The sequence below is a fragment of the Artibeus jamaicensis genome, unplaced genomic scaffold, assembly GCF_021234435.1.
Source record: "Artibeus jamaicensis isolate MK-2021 breed Jamaican fruit bat unplaced genomic scaffold, CSHL_Jam_final contig_1103, whole genome shotgun sequence".
Lineage (NCBI taxonomy): Eukaryota > Metazoa > Chordata > Mammalia > Chiroptera > Phyllostomidae > Artibeus > Artibeus jamaicensis.
The window spans coordinates 34,183-48,492 of record NW_026521216.1 but is presented as its reverse complement, the minus strand read 5'-3'; the positions used below and the strand labels follow the sequence as shown (position 1 = coordinate 48,492).

Sequence of the window (14,310 nt, the reverse complement as noted above, 5' to 3'; positions counted from 1 at the left end):
TAAGTTCTTTATATACTTTGGAGATCAAACCCTTGTCCCAGGTATCATTGCCTCATTTGTTTTCTCATACAGTTGGTTCTCTTTCCTCTTTAATGCTGTTTCTTTAGCCATAAAGAAGCTTTTCATTTTGATGAGATTCCATTTGTGAATTCTTTCCTTGCTCTAGAGGACATATTGGAGAAATTACAGCTGCATGAAATATCTGAGATTTTCCTGCCTATGTTGTTCTCTCAGACTCTTATGGTGTCATGACTTATATTTAATTCTTGTACCCACCTTGAATTTATATTTGTGTATGTTGCAAGTTAGTGACAAGTTTCAATTTTATGCATGTAGCTTTCCAGCTCTCCCAACAACATTTGTTGAAGATACTAGTTTTACTCCATTTTATGCTTCTTCTCACTTTGCAAATATTAATTCATCATAGACACTGGGGTTTATTACCAGGCTCTCTAATCTGTTCCATTGGTCTAAACATCTGTTCTTATGCTTGTACCAGAATGTTTTGCTTATAATGAATTTGTAATACAGTTTGATATCAAGTATTGTGACACCTCTCACTTTGTTCTTCTTTCTCAACAATCCTGCGGCTATTCAGGGATGTTTATGGTTCCATATAAATTTTGGAAATGTTTGCTCCACATCTATGAAATATGTTATTGTTACTCTAATCTGGATTGAATTGAATCTATAAATTGCTTTGGCCCAGGGAACAAACCCACCTCCACAAAAATATCTTCCTCTACAATCTCAGTGTTGATGGCAAATGAACAGTATTGATAAGGATATAATTTGATTAAGACTGTTTTAAGAAAAGAGAGAAATATACTACAATATAAATTCTAGTGACTTATTATACACACACTTTCTAGACATGAAATGAGCATTGAAGGGCTATGCAGAAAAGAAAATATTACAAGTCATTGAGAAGACAAGAGTCAATTTCATCTCGGTAGACTTTAGTATTTAGCACTTTTTTTTTTTTCTTTCTGGGTCTGCCTCTAGTGGTGTCAGATGTTGACCCTATCTGACCTTAGGCTGCCTGACCTGTGACTGCCAGAGTTCTGCTTACTATAATTGTCTGTTTCAGTTGTTAGTTTGCACTCATTAGTCAGGCCTTAGCCCCATAGGGAGGGCCATAATTCCTCCTGCAGTGGGCACTACTGTCTCCCCTCATGCTGCTGCTGAGAGGGGAGAAGTCTGCCTGGATAGGATGGCTGCTGCGGTATGGGAGATTACTAGGCACTGGGATTCTAGCAACTGGTTTCTCAGCTCTCTCCTCTATGCCTCCATCCCCAGTCTTTCCTCAAGCATCTCTAGTATACTCTGCCCACCCCTTTGCCAGGTGTTTACATCTGTGGCTGTATCCTTTAGTTATTAATTTAGTCTCTCTGCACTCCACAGTCAGGATTAAGAAACAGACCGCAAGGTCAGAGTCTCTCTTGGGGTCGGGGCTGTTGTTTCCTTTCAGGCTACTGTCACTCGGAAGGGCACGGTCTGCCTGAGTACCTTTGCTGCTGGGGTTTTGAGACTGACTGAACACTGGGTACACTGTGTTTACTCTCTCTAACTCTCCCCAACATTTCTATAACCAGTCTCTCCTGAGGCATAGCCAGGCCACATTGCTCCCACCTTTGCTGGAACCCTGGGTAAGTGACAGTGAATCAAGATGTGTACTATGGCCCAGTAAATGGCTATTTGTGTCTCCAGCCAACTGTCTCTAGCAGAGCCAACCCTGCTGCCCTCTTGCTGCTGCTGATTGTTATCTGTATACTTTTTGGCGCTAGTGTTCTAGACTGGCAATTCCAGCTTATGGTTTAGACTCTGTTCTTCTCAAGGATGTCTAATATGATGCTTAAGTATCCCTCACACATTGCTGACTATGAAAACCAAGCCAAGCCTGTCGGGACTCCACCACACTTGTTATCAGACAGGTTGTACCCAGGGGGGTTCTTCTACTTGTCTGAGGTACTAAGGCTTCTCTCTTGCTATAGTTCAGTTGTTTGTTCTGGGTAATTTCTCCACAATTTAGTTGTAATTCCAAGTGGGTCCTGGGAGGTGGTTCATGTGGCCTCCACTCGTTCCTCCACCATCTTGCCACCTATGTACAATTTCTTAAAGAATTCAACATAATTAATGGAATCAATAAAATAATTCATTAAGACTGAAGTGAAAACTAAATGTACAGAAATCTGTCACATTCATAGCATTATTAAACAATGAAAGAAGTAAAGAAACTAATCCCACTGTTAATGGGATTAGTTTCTAATCTATTCCATTGCACGAAGAGAAATAAATGACTGTTAATTGGAATAAATGAAGAGGTGAAGGACCTGTACTCTCAAAATTAAAAGACATTGAAGAAAGAAAGTGAAAAGAACACAAACAATGGAAAGATAAATCATTACTATACAATGGGAAGATTAAATTATTAGAATTGCAATACTTCCCAAAGCTATTAATTCAACTCAAACATTATCTAGCTACTGCTCAGAATTTTTACAAAAACTTAAAATGTGTAAGGAACCACAAATACTTTAAATAGCCAAATATCTTTGGAGGCCAAAACACAATGTTGGAGATATCACACTCCGTGTTCTCAAACTGTACTGTAACAGTATAATAATATTTTAATAAATATGTAATATAAATTATATATGTTATATATGTATCATTATATGCAATAAATATATAACAAAGTATAAGAATACTTCAGTAATATACTAAAATATCAAAACAGGAAGGTATCAGCCCAAATCAGACACCTAAATCAATGGAAGAGTATAAATAATTCAGAATTAACCCTCTTACATTATTAAGTAATAAATGCCTGTGAATTGGAATAAAGAGGTGAAGAACCTGAACTCTGAAAATTAAAGGACATTGAAGAGAGAAAGTATAAAGAACGCACAAAAGGATAACTCATTTCTATATCATGGGAAGATTAAACTCTTATAACTATAGTACTTCCAAAGCTATTAGTTCAAAAACCTTATCAAACTATTTCTTAGAAGAAAAAAAACTTAAAATTTATATTTAACTACAAATACTTAAATAGCCAAACATATTTGGAGAAGAGCAATCCACATACTCAAATTATACTATAAAACTATAATCATTGAAATGGAATGTTATTAACACAAAACAGATGTGTAAATCAGTGGAAGAGAGCCCAGAATTTAACCATCCTTCTTGAACAACTAATCTATGAGATAGGAGGCAGGAATATACACTAAAGAGTTGAGAGACTTTTCAAAAACTGGTCTTGGAAAAACAAAATTTATGCATTCTGTAAAACGTCTACATTCTTACATCATATGCAAAAATAAATTTAAACTGATATCAGCTCTGCCTACCTCTTCCACATTTTCAACTGACATCAGCCCTTCTTTCCTTTTACCTACCTCTCCCTGCCTTCCCATTGAAGTCAGCAGCTCAGTGATCCCTACATCACAGAAAATTGTACACCACCCATCTCTCTTTGTCTTCTGACTGACTCCATTCCTTGCTTTTCAACTAATGTCACGCATGGTTAAGTCTCCTTGTTTTTTAATTTATGCTAGCTTTTCTCCTCATTTTCAGTGCTCACCCTCTCCCTATAATTATCTTTCACTCAGCTCCTTTTCCTTCAACAGCTCAGAACCTGAGAACAGGAGTATGTGAGAACACCTGTGTTTGCTGACTCTCATTGTGGCTGAAGACTAACCTTGCTCAGGTGATACCTCCTTAGGTGATTTTGCAGCTTTAAAACTGGGACACCCACTGTCTCTCAGGCTACTGCCACCCTGTCCTCACTGTGAAAATTTCTATTCTTCTGAACCTCATATCTCCCTCATGCAATATTGACTGGAAGTAACATGACAAACTTTAACAGCTCAGACATTTTAAACATATAAGTCATAAAGAATACACATCTGATCCAATAAAGAGGCCAGATCAACAGCCTTCAGCTCATCCATCCACACACCATATATAAAAAACCTGCAAAGTAACACACAGTAAGTACTTTGTGTACATCAGTGTTGGCGCTCTTGTCATGAGTTAACCATTGACTTGTGTTTTGGGTGATGCCTTCTGGATGGTAGAACATTTAGAAACATTTGTCCAAACTGAATACATGACTATAGTAAACCAAGCCTCTAAGGATATATAAAAAAGAGAGAAATAAAGAGAGAAATAGTTAGGAAAAGAGAGTAGTTTAAAATATTAGAGAAATATAAGTATAATATTCAAAGAAGTAAATAAGTGAAAAGTGATATTTAATAAATAATTTTTCAAAAATATTCACACAAAGATATATTTTATTTTTCAGAGAGGGAAGAAGAGAGAGACAAACAGAGAGAAAATAACTGTGTGACTGAGACACCTGATCAGGATGACATTATTTTTACTTGGAACATGTATGTCACTTCATATCATATTGGCTTTTTTGGGAGAAGCTAGTTCAAAACCACTCAGTGTTGACACAAACATGTTCATATCAACAGACAACATCCATGGGAAACCAATGGTCTGCTCACCATGTAAGCCAATATGAGTGCAAGTGCAAGTTCTCCTTCGAAGTATAACAGGAGTCCAAGGACAGCTATATGGCAGAAGTAATTACATTTAGATGCTTTCTTTTTTTTTTTTTAAAGATTTTATTTATTTATCTTTAGAGGGGAAGGGAAGGAGAGAGGGAGAGAAACATCAATGTATGGTTGCCTTTCGTGTGTCCCCTGCTGGGAACTGGCCTGCAGGGAACCTGCCTTGCAACCCTGGTATGTGCCCTGACTGGGAATCGAACCGCGATTGTCTGGTTCGCAGGCCCGTGCTCAATCCACTGAGCTACACCAGCCAGGGTTAGATGCTTTCTTAATGTTAACCTCATGAAGGTGAGTACCAAAAAACTTGTCCCGAGTAGTATGACTTTTCCAAAATCATATTGATGAATCTCAGATCTGATTTAATTAGTATTTCCAACTAAATTTCACTTTTCATTTTTGCTAATTTTGCCATGTCTGAGGTATTCCACCAAACACATGTAACTTCAGCCCACAATATTTTTGGTTGTATGTGATACACTTGTGGCAATGTCTCTAGAAAGTCGCTTCAGTCCTCATCCCCAGTGAGCTAGTTGGGTCATTGAAGACTCCAAAGAAACACAATGGCTCTAAACTGATCAGAAAACAAATGTTTGATCTCAGCTCTTGCTTCTGAAACCTGGAACCCTTATTATTTTCCTAGGAATTTGAAAAAAACCTGTGCCTGATGCATTTGTATATTAATGAAGGTGTCCTGGGTGAGTAGTCAAGAGCCCTGAGAACCTTTCAGCTAAATCTAATTAGAAAACAGCACCCAGGTAATAAAACTTTTAAAAAGTTAGCTCACTTCCTCATTGAGAGAACAAAACATAAGGAATCTGGCAATTAAATACGCACATTCTAGTAAAGTTTACATTACTGAAGATGGTTGAGAGAACAAAATGTTTGCCAGTTGTCCCAATAGTTTCTCTGGTTGTGTCTTTTGGGAAAGGCCATAATAAAACTGTTTTCCTCACTATAAAGAGTGAACCTGGCTTTCCCTCTAACAACTTTGTTCATTCACCTGTGGGTACTCTCAGGAAATTTAGGCTGTTACTGTGATTCCACATGTGCTGCACTGCAGCCATTGCCAATTTTTTTCCATTGAATTGTGGGGAAAATATCAGGAGAAGAGGGTGGCTTTCATGGTCAGAAGCAGTTTGTTAGGTATTGGATTCCTGCTAAGTTTGTCAGATGTGTACCTCAGATCATGGCTTGCAGAATAAGAAGGGAGTGTTGGAGAACATACTAATCTACATTTTTATAATCCTGAGATACTGAGGTAATCTTTGGGGGTTTTTTAAGGTTGGATGTAATGTAGTTTTTCCTTTGTGCCTGATCAGAATAAATTTCAATAAACTCTGGTGCTGGTTCATTCTGTGGCAATGCCAAGGCAGCGCCCTGAAGTTATGTGACTAAATACCACAAAACATCTTTACAAAGCTCCACACAGAAACTCATGGTGGAGCATTTAAACAGGTACAAACTTTCTGTAGCCTTAGACAGGAGGCAGTAACACCAAAACAACAATAGTCCAAAACTGTCAGAAGTGGTTGTGGGCACAGAAACTCTGTACAGCCAAAATCTTAAGATGACGAGGGCCAGCCCATATCCCAGACTTCAGTCTATGTAGTCTTTGGGACATCCCCAGAGTCTCACACTAAGCATCACACTTTCCCACTCCCAGTGGATTCTGACCCTCCATTCTTTTCACCACCAGCTGCTAAATGAAAGTCTAGAAAGTCAGTCCTCACATATTTGCGGGAATATTAGAGAAAATGATATGTTGTTTGACTTTAAAGCAAGCCATAAGCACCTTGCATTTGACTATGGTTTTCATGTAACTCTCTTCCTAAGGTGTTTGCGTAGCAGTCAGCTCCATTGTCCTTCCTGTCCTTCTAAGACATGTACTGATTATCACACTTCATTGTATCAATTATACACAAAATGGTAGATGTGATTAAGTCATTGTGGCAGTGATGCGGACATCGACGAGCAGTGTCCGTAACATTGTGGATGAGATCAATTTACATGGACTACCAATTCCTGTGGAGAAAAAGGGACAGCACGGCTACTCTCTGAAGGGCAGAGCACACTGACCCTTGCCTTCACAGGTTTTTATTGACTTTCCAATAGCATACATCAAAGAAGGTTTTCATTCATTATACTTATGTTTGCTTTAGGTACTTCCTTTTCACAGACAGCAATGGAAAAGATGTTACTGATTACTTCTTACAGATTAACAAGGAAAATATGTTGCAAATGCAAGGGAACAATAAGAGTAATTGGCCTGGTTAGTTTATTCCTTGTGAGAATTAGCACAGACTTCAGGAAGTTATTTTAAAGATACACAGTAAGCATTTGCTGCCTCAGCTCAGGGTGAGGGAGTTTTAGCAACAGCAAGTCACAAATCAGCTGCGGTATGATGAAGGCCTGATTTTCCATGGCAGAACTGATCCATGGCTTTGGCATCCTGTGTGCCGTCATACACCTATTGGGCTTTTCAATAGGACTGGGCTACATTTGCCATCCCATATGGACAGGTTCCCTATACAGCAGTTTTCATGCAACTTGTCTCATAGCAAACCTAGAACCCCAAGGTCAGAAGCTGCAACCTCACTTCTTGTCATGAACTTTCACAAGGGAGAGCATTTTTCACAGAGTTATATTCTAACAATACCACTAGTCCATGACTTGGTCCATTCAGTTGCCATGTCTGCAGTTCTGGCAAAACTATCTAAATTGTCTCCTCATAAGGAATATTAGTTTGCTTGTGCTATCTGAATGTAGTGCTATGTTAGTGGGTTTTAATAACATACTTTTTAACTTACAGTTCTACAAGCTCGAATTTTGAAATCAGGTTGTGGGCTGGATTGTTTTCTCATGAGGACCCTTTCTCTGTCTTGCAGATGAGTATGTTTAAACTTCTTGTTCCAAGGTGTTTCCTCTGTGCTTCACTGTGTCCTGACCATTGGGTAAAAGCTCCACTTTCATATGATTAGGACCCCCAAAATTAACTCACTTAACATGATTCCTCTAAAAACTATCAAGCTAAATACAGGCACACTGTGAAGTAATGGGCCTTTACACTTTAAATTGTGAATTTGGAAAACACATTTGAGCTCTTAATTCATGCCACGGCTTGACTGAAGAGACATACAGAAATGAGGCTGCAGGTAGAAAGATATGTGTGTGCAATATATTCATGTGTTTTATAGCTATAGCCAAATTTGAACCAAAAATTCTATCTCAGTGATATTGCCACCAACACTCTGATGGTGATTGCTTTTGAATCAAGCCTCACTTGCAACTTATGATTGTTTCAGACTCAGTCCTCATGGTGTCAAGTTGTCCAATGCTATCACAGTTGTCATTGCTGTGTGCTATTTGTTTTTACCAATGTTTTGTGTCAGATGTCAGCCATTTACCAGTGATGTGGATTTTTTTTAAATTTGTAAGTCATGTGATCAGATACTGTCCCAGGAAAGGGCTATATTTCTTCCTTAAATCTCCAAGTATTTGTCTCTTTTCTAAGTCTCAAATTTCTACAATGCAGCCTTCAAAACTTGATTAAATAAAAAAATCACTGTGTTTTTAAAAGAAACAAGTGGATTCCTTTCATGTGTGCTTCCTGTACACAGTCATTAAACGGCAGAGGCATAAAATCCTCCAGAAGTTGTCCTTTCATGTCAGGGGCATCTAAGGCTCAGTAGCTCAGGTGGAATGTGGCGTTGCCAGACCTGGTGGTTCTCAGTACTGGCCTGAAGGAACTTGAGGACCCATTACATATTTAAGTCTGTGTATTCCCATTCCCGCATTTGGGTTTTTTGTCATGGAGTCACCGTGAAAATGCTCTTTATACAAATTATTCATACTTAGGAACAAGAAAGATATCTTGTTCCTAAGCTAAAAAAATTCTTTAAAAATGAGCATATAATTCCTCTTGATCAACTATCTCATGATAGTGCATTTAAAGGTCAGAAATTGTTTCAGTCAGGGTGCTGTGTCTTGATGCATGTATCCCTGAAGAACTGTGAGTTTTTTCAGGAGCTCCACATGGTCTTTCTTTTTTGTGGTTTTTGGTGATATTCACATTGTGTCCCTTTGTGTTTAACTAAATATGAAGGTGACATCAGGTTGTCACCTTGAGGATCCTGTAGAATGCATAACACAGATTATTTTGATAATGTCCATGGTAGCAGTCTACCCCTGTCAAAATATCCTAGAAATGATGACCCACCCCTTCATTTCTCTGGTATTTAGTACAGTACAACATATCCCAGACCAGCTTTTTACTATGGGAGCATTGGCCATGTCCTTGGTACCATGTGACTCTTCCAAACAACAGGTTGTGTCCTAGGAATATCCCTTATCCCTCTGAGGCTCAGTTTGCTTATATACAAAGTGGGTATTAGAAAGAAAGCCTTGTATTCTTTTGGTAGGATCAACTGCATTAGCCATGACAAGTGCTTATCTATTACCTGGTCTTGCAGTGAGTTTGCCGAACCTGCTGTGAGTTTTCATCTAAATAAACTTTCACTCATCCACGAAAAACTTTCTGCCTTCTTCCTTAGTGGCTTGTGGGCCCTGTGAGTTTGAAAAAGAGGTAGAATGCAATTTTTAAGAAATTTGAGGTGGTTTCCACCTGGTCTTGATTTTTTGAAATCTTTAGCCAGATAAGAGATCAGGGCAGTAATATGTATAACACCCACAGAGCTAATGGGTACTATTTTGAATGAGGTTCACTCATTCAACTATATATGATATATCTGGTGTGTTGTGACCATTCAAGGCCAGACAGGTTCATGAGATTCTGGTAGATGGAAGTACATTCATGGAGCTGTTGGGATGTCTGACATACCATTATTCAAGGGTAGGCAAAGCACACGTGCTGTCAAGTGTGTGTCCCACTACATGTCACCTGTACCCTTTGTGTGGCAAGCCAGGGTGGCACCCAGTGTGAATAACTGCATATCACTCATTGCACAGCTTGTAACCCTGACAGAACCCTTACATTATTGAATACTAGATTATAGAAAAAGCAAGCAAAGTGCCAACAGAGCTTCATGCTATGCATGCGAGCTCACTCAAGGCTATGGGAACAGTTTATCACACCCAGTCTCAAGGCCATGATAACAATAGTTTTCAGGACCATTCTCAAGTTTATGGGAAACTGCTTCCCTTAGTTGCCCAGATACCTGACTGAGGAAACCAGACTGCCTCACTTTACCCTAAAACTGGCCCAAGTTAAAACACAAAGAGACTTAAGCATGCTTGACATCAGTTGAAAAGTAGGGAACATAGGCAGGGATGGAGTCATTTGGACAGAAAAAAGTGGTGGGTGGATCTAGAATTCCTTGTGAAGTAGGGAACGGTGATGTGCTAACTTCTATTGGAAGGCAAACTAACGTGGGTAAGAGAGAAACAGGACTGACATCAGTTAAATATGTACGAGAGGTTGGTGAGGCTGGTATCAATTTAAGCTTATATTTTAATATGATGTAAGAGTATATCTAGTTTTTGTGGATTATGTATGTTTTGTTTAGCCAGGATGGGCTGTTGAAAAGTCTGTTAACTCAGCAGTGTGTATCTTTACCTTCTCTGTCATACATTGGTTGTTCATGTAAGAGGGTTTAATCCTGGGCACTCTATACTGATCAATGTCTTAAGTGTCTACTTTGTGCCAATACCTTTCTGTTTTGATTATTGTAGCTTTATATATTGTGTGAGAACATGGGGAGTGATTTCTATAACTTTTCTGTTTCTTCTCTAAATTTCTTTGCTTCTTCAAGGTATTTGTTGTTCCATAAACTTTTTAAAGTTTTCATTTCTGAGAAAAATGTGCATACTACTTTGATAAGATTTCAGTTGAACCAATAAATTGCTTTGGGAGATATCATAATTACAACAATTTCATCTTTCCAATATTTAGGAATGTTTTTTCTTTCTATATTTTGGTGTTTTTTACAATTTCCTCAGTGTCCTATAATCTTGAGAGTACAGATCTTGAACCTCTTTGTTGATGTCAATTCAGAGGCATTTATTTATTTTTCATGCAAATGTCAATGGGATTACTTTCTTTACCTCTTCTTCCTGTGTTTATGATTGTATATGAATGTGACAGGTTTCTATACAATTTGCATTTGTTTTTTACTGAACTATTTTATTAATTCGAATTTCTCGTGCTGTTTTTTAAATTTAATTGTTGTTCAAGTACAGTTTTCTGTCTTTTACTCCTATCCTAGCCCACCCCCCCAGTGCTCCCAACCTCCCTCCCATTTCCACCCCCCTTAGTTGTTGTCAATGTGTCCTTTATACTAATTCCTGTAAATCCTTCCCCTTTTCCCCTGAAATTCCCTGCCCTCTTCCCCTCTGGTTATTGTCCACCTGTTCTCTATCAACTTTCTTGAATTATTTAAGAAATTCTATATGAAGTGTCATATGACCTGAAAATAGTGACAGTTTTAATTCTGTTTTATTTAGACATATTTTATTTATTTTCCCCTCTGATTGCTAGTTTAGTTATTCCAGTCTATTTGAAATGATAGTAAGAAAACTGGATATTCTCTATGTTTTTCATTTTAATAACAACACTGTCTTTATTTCACAATTGAGTATACACTTAGTTTTGAGTTTGATATTATATATTCTTTGTCAAGTTGAGATTTTTTTCTTCTATAAGTGTTCTTGGAAATATTTTTATCAGTAATGTATATAGTATTCTATTTCTTTTTCCATATCTTGAATATTTATCAAGAATATAGGCCTATAAGGCTCCCTCTCTGTCTTTTTTCTTCCTGCAGTATCTTGCCTTAGTTTGGGTATCAGAGTAATGCCAGTCTCATAAAATAAATTTGTAAGTGAACTTCATCAATTTATGGATTACTTGAGAAGTATACGTGCTTCATTTTTAAAAATATTTGTTAGGATTCCCCTGTAAATTTATCTGGGCCTGAGTTTTTCTTTTTGGGTGTTTTAATTACTGATTGGAATGTATTGCTAGTAATTGGTTTGTTCAAATAATGTGATTTGTCATAATTTAGCCTTCATAGGGATGATTTAAAATATTTTCATTTTATTAGATGGTGAAATTTGTTGTATACAATTGTTAATATTATTCTTTAAAATTCTTTCTGTTTTTGTAGTGTTGATTGTTTCTCTTTTTTCTGGTTGTATTTATGTTTGTTTTTTCACTTTACCAGTTGATGTGTTTTATTAAAGGCTCTTCAATTTATTTACCATTTCATAGACGTCCACAAGTTTTATTAGTCTTTACATTCTTTTTTTTTCCTTATTGTGGCACTGATCTTTGTGTGTGTTTTTTAAATTCAACTTGCTTTTTGGTTTGTTATTTCTTTTTCCGATGTATTTAGAAACTCAAATGATCTTATTGAAATTTTTATGCTATTTAGTTAGAACCGTATAGCTATATCTAGTGTTATAAGAGCTTTTCATAAGTGCAGATTTTCTAAGACCATATTTCCATTTTTACTTCTCTGAGTGTAGTTGTGGGTTTTCTGCTTCTATTAATTTTTAAAAAAGATTTTATTCATGTATTTTTTAGACTGGGGGAAGTTATGAGAAAGAAAGAGAGAGAAACATCGATCAATGATAGCCTTCCATGCACCCCTTAATGGGGACCTGTCCTGCAACTCAGGGATGTGCTTTGATTGGGAATCAAATCCACAAAATTTTGGTTCACAGGCTGACACAAAATCCACTGAACTACAGCAGCCAGGGATGTTGGTTTTAATTTTTGGTTTATTGAGTGTTTGGTAGTACTTTGAATAAATTCCAAATGTATTATTTGTTTTTGTTTTCTTACCTATATTTGATTTCCAGTTCCTTACAATTGTGGTCAGAAAATATGGTTAATAGAGCCCTGGTTGGTATGGCTCAGTGGATTGAACACTGCCATGTGAATGAAGAGTCACCAGAGAGATTTATAGGCTTATATTATTTTAAAAAATTACAGGCCAAAATTCTCAAAATATCAGTAGGTAACCGTATTTAATAATATTTTTATAGGATTATGCACCCTGATCTAGTGAATTTTACCACTGAAGCTAGAATGACTTAACATCCAAGAAACAATCAATGTAATCCAGCATTAAAAACCAAAAATAAGTATCATATGATTATTTGAGAGATATAGGAAAAGCCTTTGAGGAACTAAATATGCATTACTGATAAAAATATTTGAGTGCTCACTTCAGCAGCACATATACTAAAATTGGAACAATACAGAGAAGATTAGCATGGCCCCTGCGCAAGGATGACACACAAATTCGTGAAGTGTTCCATATATATATATATTTTTTTGTTTTGTTTTGTTTTTTTGTATAGCTGGTAAGATTCTATGTACAGAAAATACTTTTTTCAAAATGCAGGTTGTAGCTTTTTGAGGGGGCTACTACATACAGTTAGATTTTAAGACTTTGGATGTTAAATGTTTCTAAATATTTAAACTATTAAATATTTTCTTTAATTAAATAATTTCTTTAATTTCTTGACTTGTGTATGGTAGCACAGCAAACTCATAGGAATTAGTATCAATAGTAAGTTTTGGGTTTTTTTAGAATTTGGCATTTTGTTTTATAAGAAATTTTGTAATAAAGTTATGTATATTAAAAATATTTGAAAGAATACTAATAGAAGGAAATATCTCAGCTTGATGAATGCTATATATGACAGCCTCACAGCTCACGTAATACTTCTTTGTGAAATAATGAAAACATTTTTAAAGGTCAAAAATATGTCAAGAGTGTCTACTCTCATTACTATTAAAAATAATAATAGAACATTTAGACATAGGAATCAAAGAAGAAAATAAGTAAAATACATCTAAATAAAAAAAGGAAGCTGTCAGCATTTGTAGATGACATGATACTCTATACAGAATTTCTTTCTTTCTTTTTTTTTAAACAAATAGCTTAAGTATTTTATTCATTTGCAACTAAGCTTGTTAACACCATATAATGAAAATGTACAAAGAATAACATTGCAGTTTTTGGTTAGATTTAAGTCAAAGACATTCATTGATATGGAAACTTCCAATGTGAATACTCCAGAAATTTCTCTAAGCCATCTGATCAGAGCTGTCTCTGAATACTACCTCACTTGTATTGGCATACATTTGAATTACACTCAGAACTTTTCAAAATAAGCCGTAATTTAAAAAACTATTCTGTATTCAAACTAAAACAATTTTAATAGAACTTTTCTTTCCAAAAACAATAATAAATGAAACAAGGCATTTTGTACAATGTGGTCCTGAACAAGTCACAGTAAAAAATAAATGTATACTTAACTTTATTGTTGTTCAAGTAGAGTTGTCTCCATTTTCCCTCCACCACTCCTCTCAGGCCAATGATATTCTCCTTCAGTCCTGGATCCTACTCTCTTTTGGTTTTGTCCATGTATCTTTATATATGTTCCTGAAGAACCCTCCTCATTTTTTCCCTCATTATCCCATTACACCTCTCCTCTGGTTACTGTCACATTGTTCTTAATTTCAATGTCTCTGGTTATGTTTGGCTTGTTCATTGGTTTTGTTTATTAGGTTCCACTTATAGGTGATATCATATGGTATTTGTCTTTCCTCCTGGCTTATTTCACTTTGTATTATTCCCTCCAGTTCTACTCTTTAGCAAAGGGTAGGAGTTCCCTATTTCTTTCTGCTGTGTAGTATTCTGTCATGTAAATGTACCATTGTTTTTGGATCTATTCATTTAGTAATGGGCACTTA

At 36.5% G+C, this 14,310-nt stretch overlaps 1 non-coding gene across 1 annotated transcript; it reads left to right on the top strand.

Annotated features, from left to right (window-relative positions):
• Positions 1-12,765: 12,765 nt before the first annotated feature.
• Positions 12,766-12,872, top strand: LOC119050941 (U6 spliceosomal RNA). Its single transcript, XR_005082839.2, has one exon. It is a non-coding gene; the product is annotated as a U6 spliceosomal RNA (small nuclear RNA).
• Positions 12,873-14,310: the final 1,438 nt, after the last annotated feature.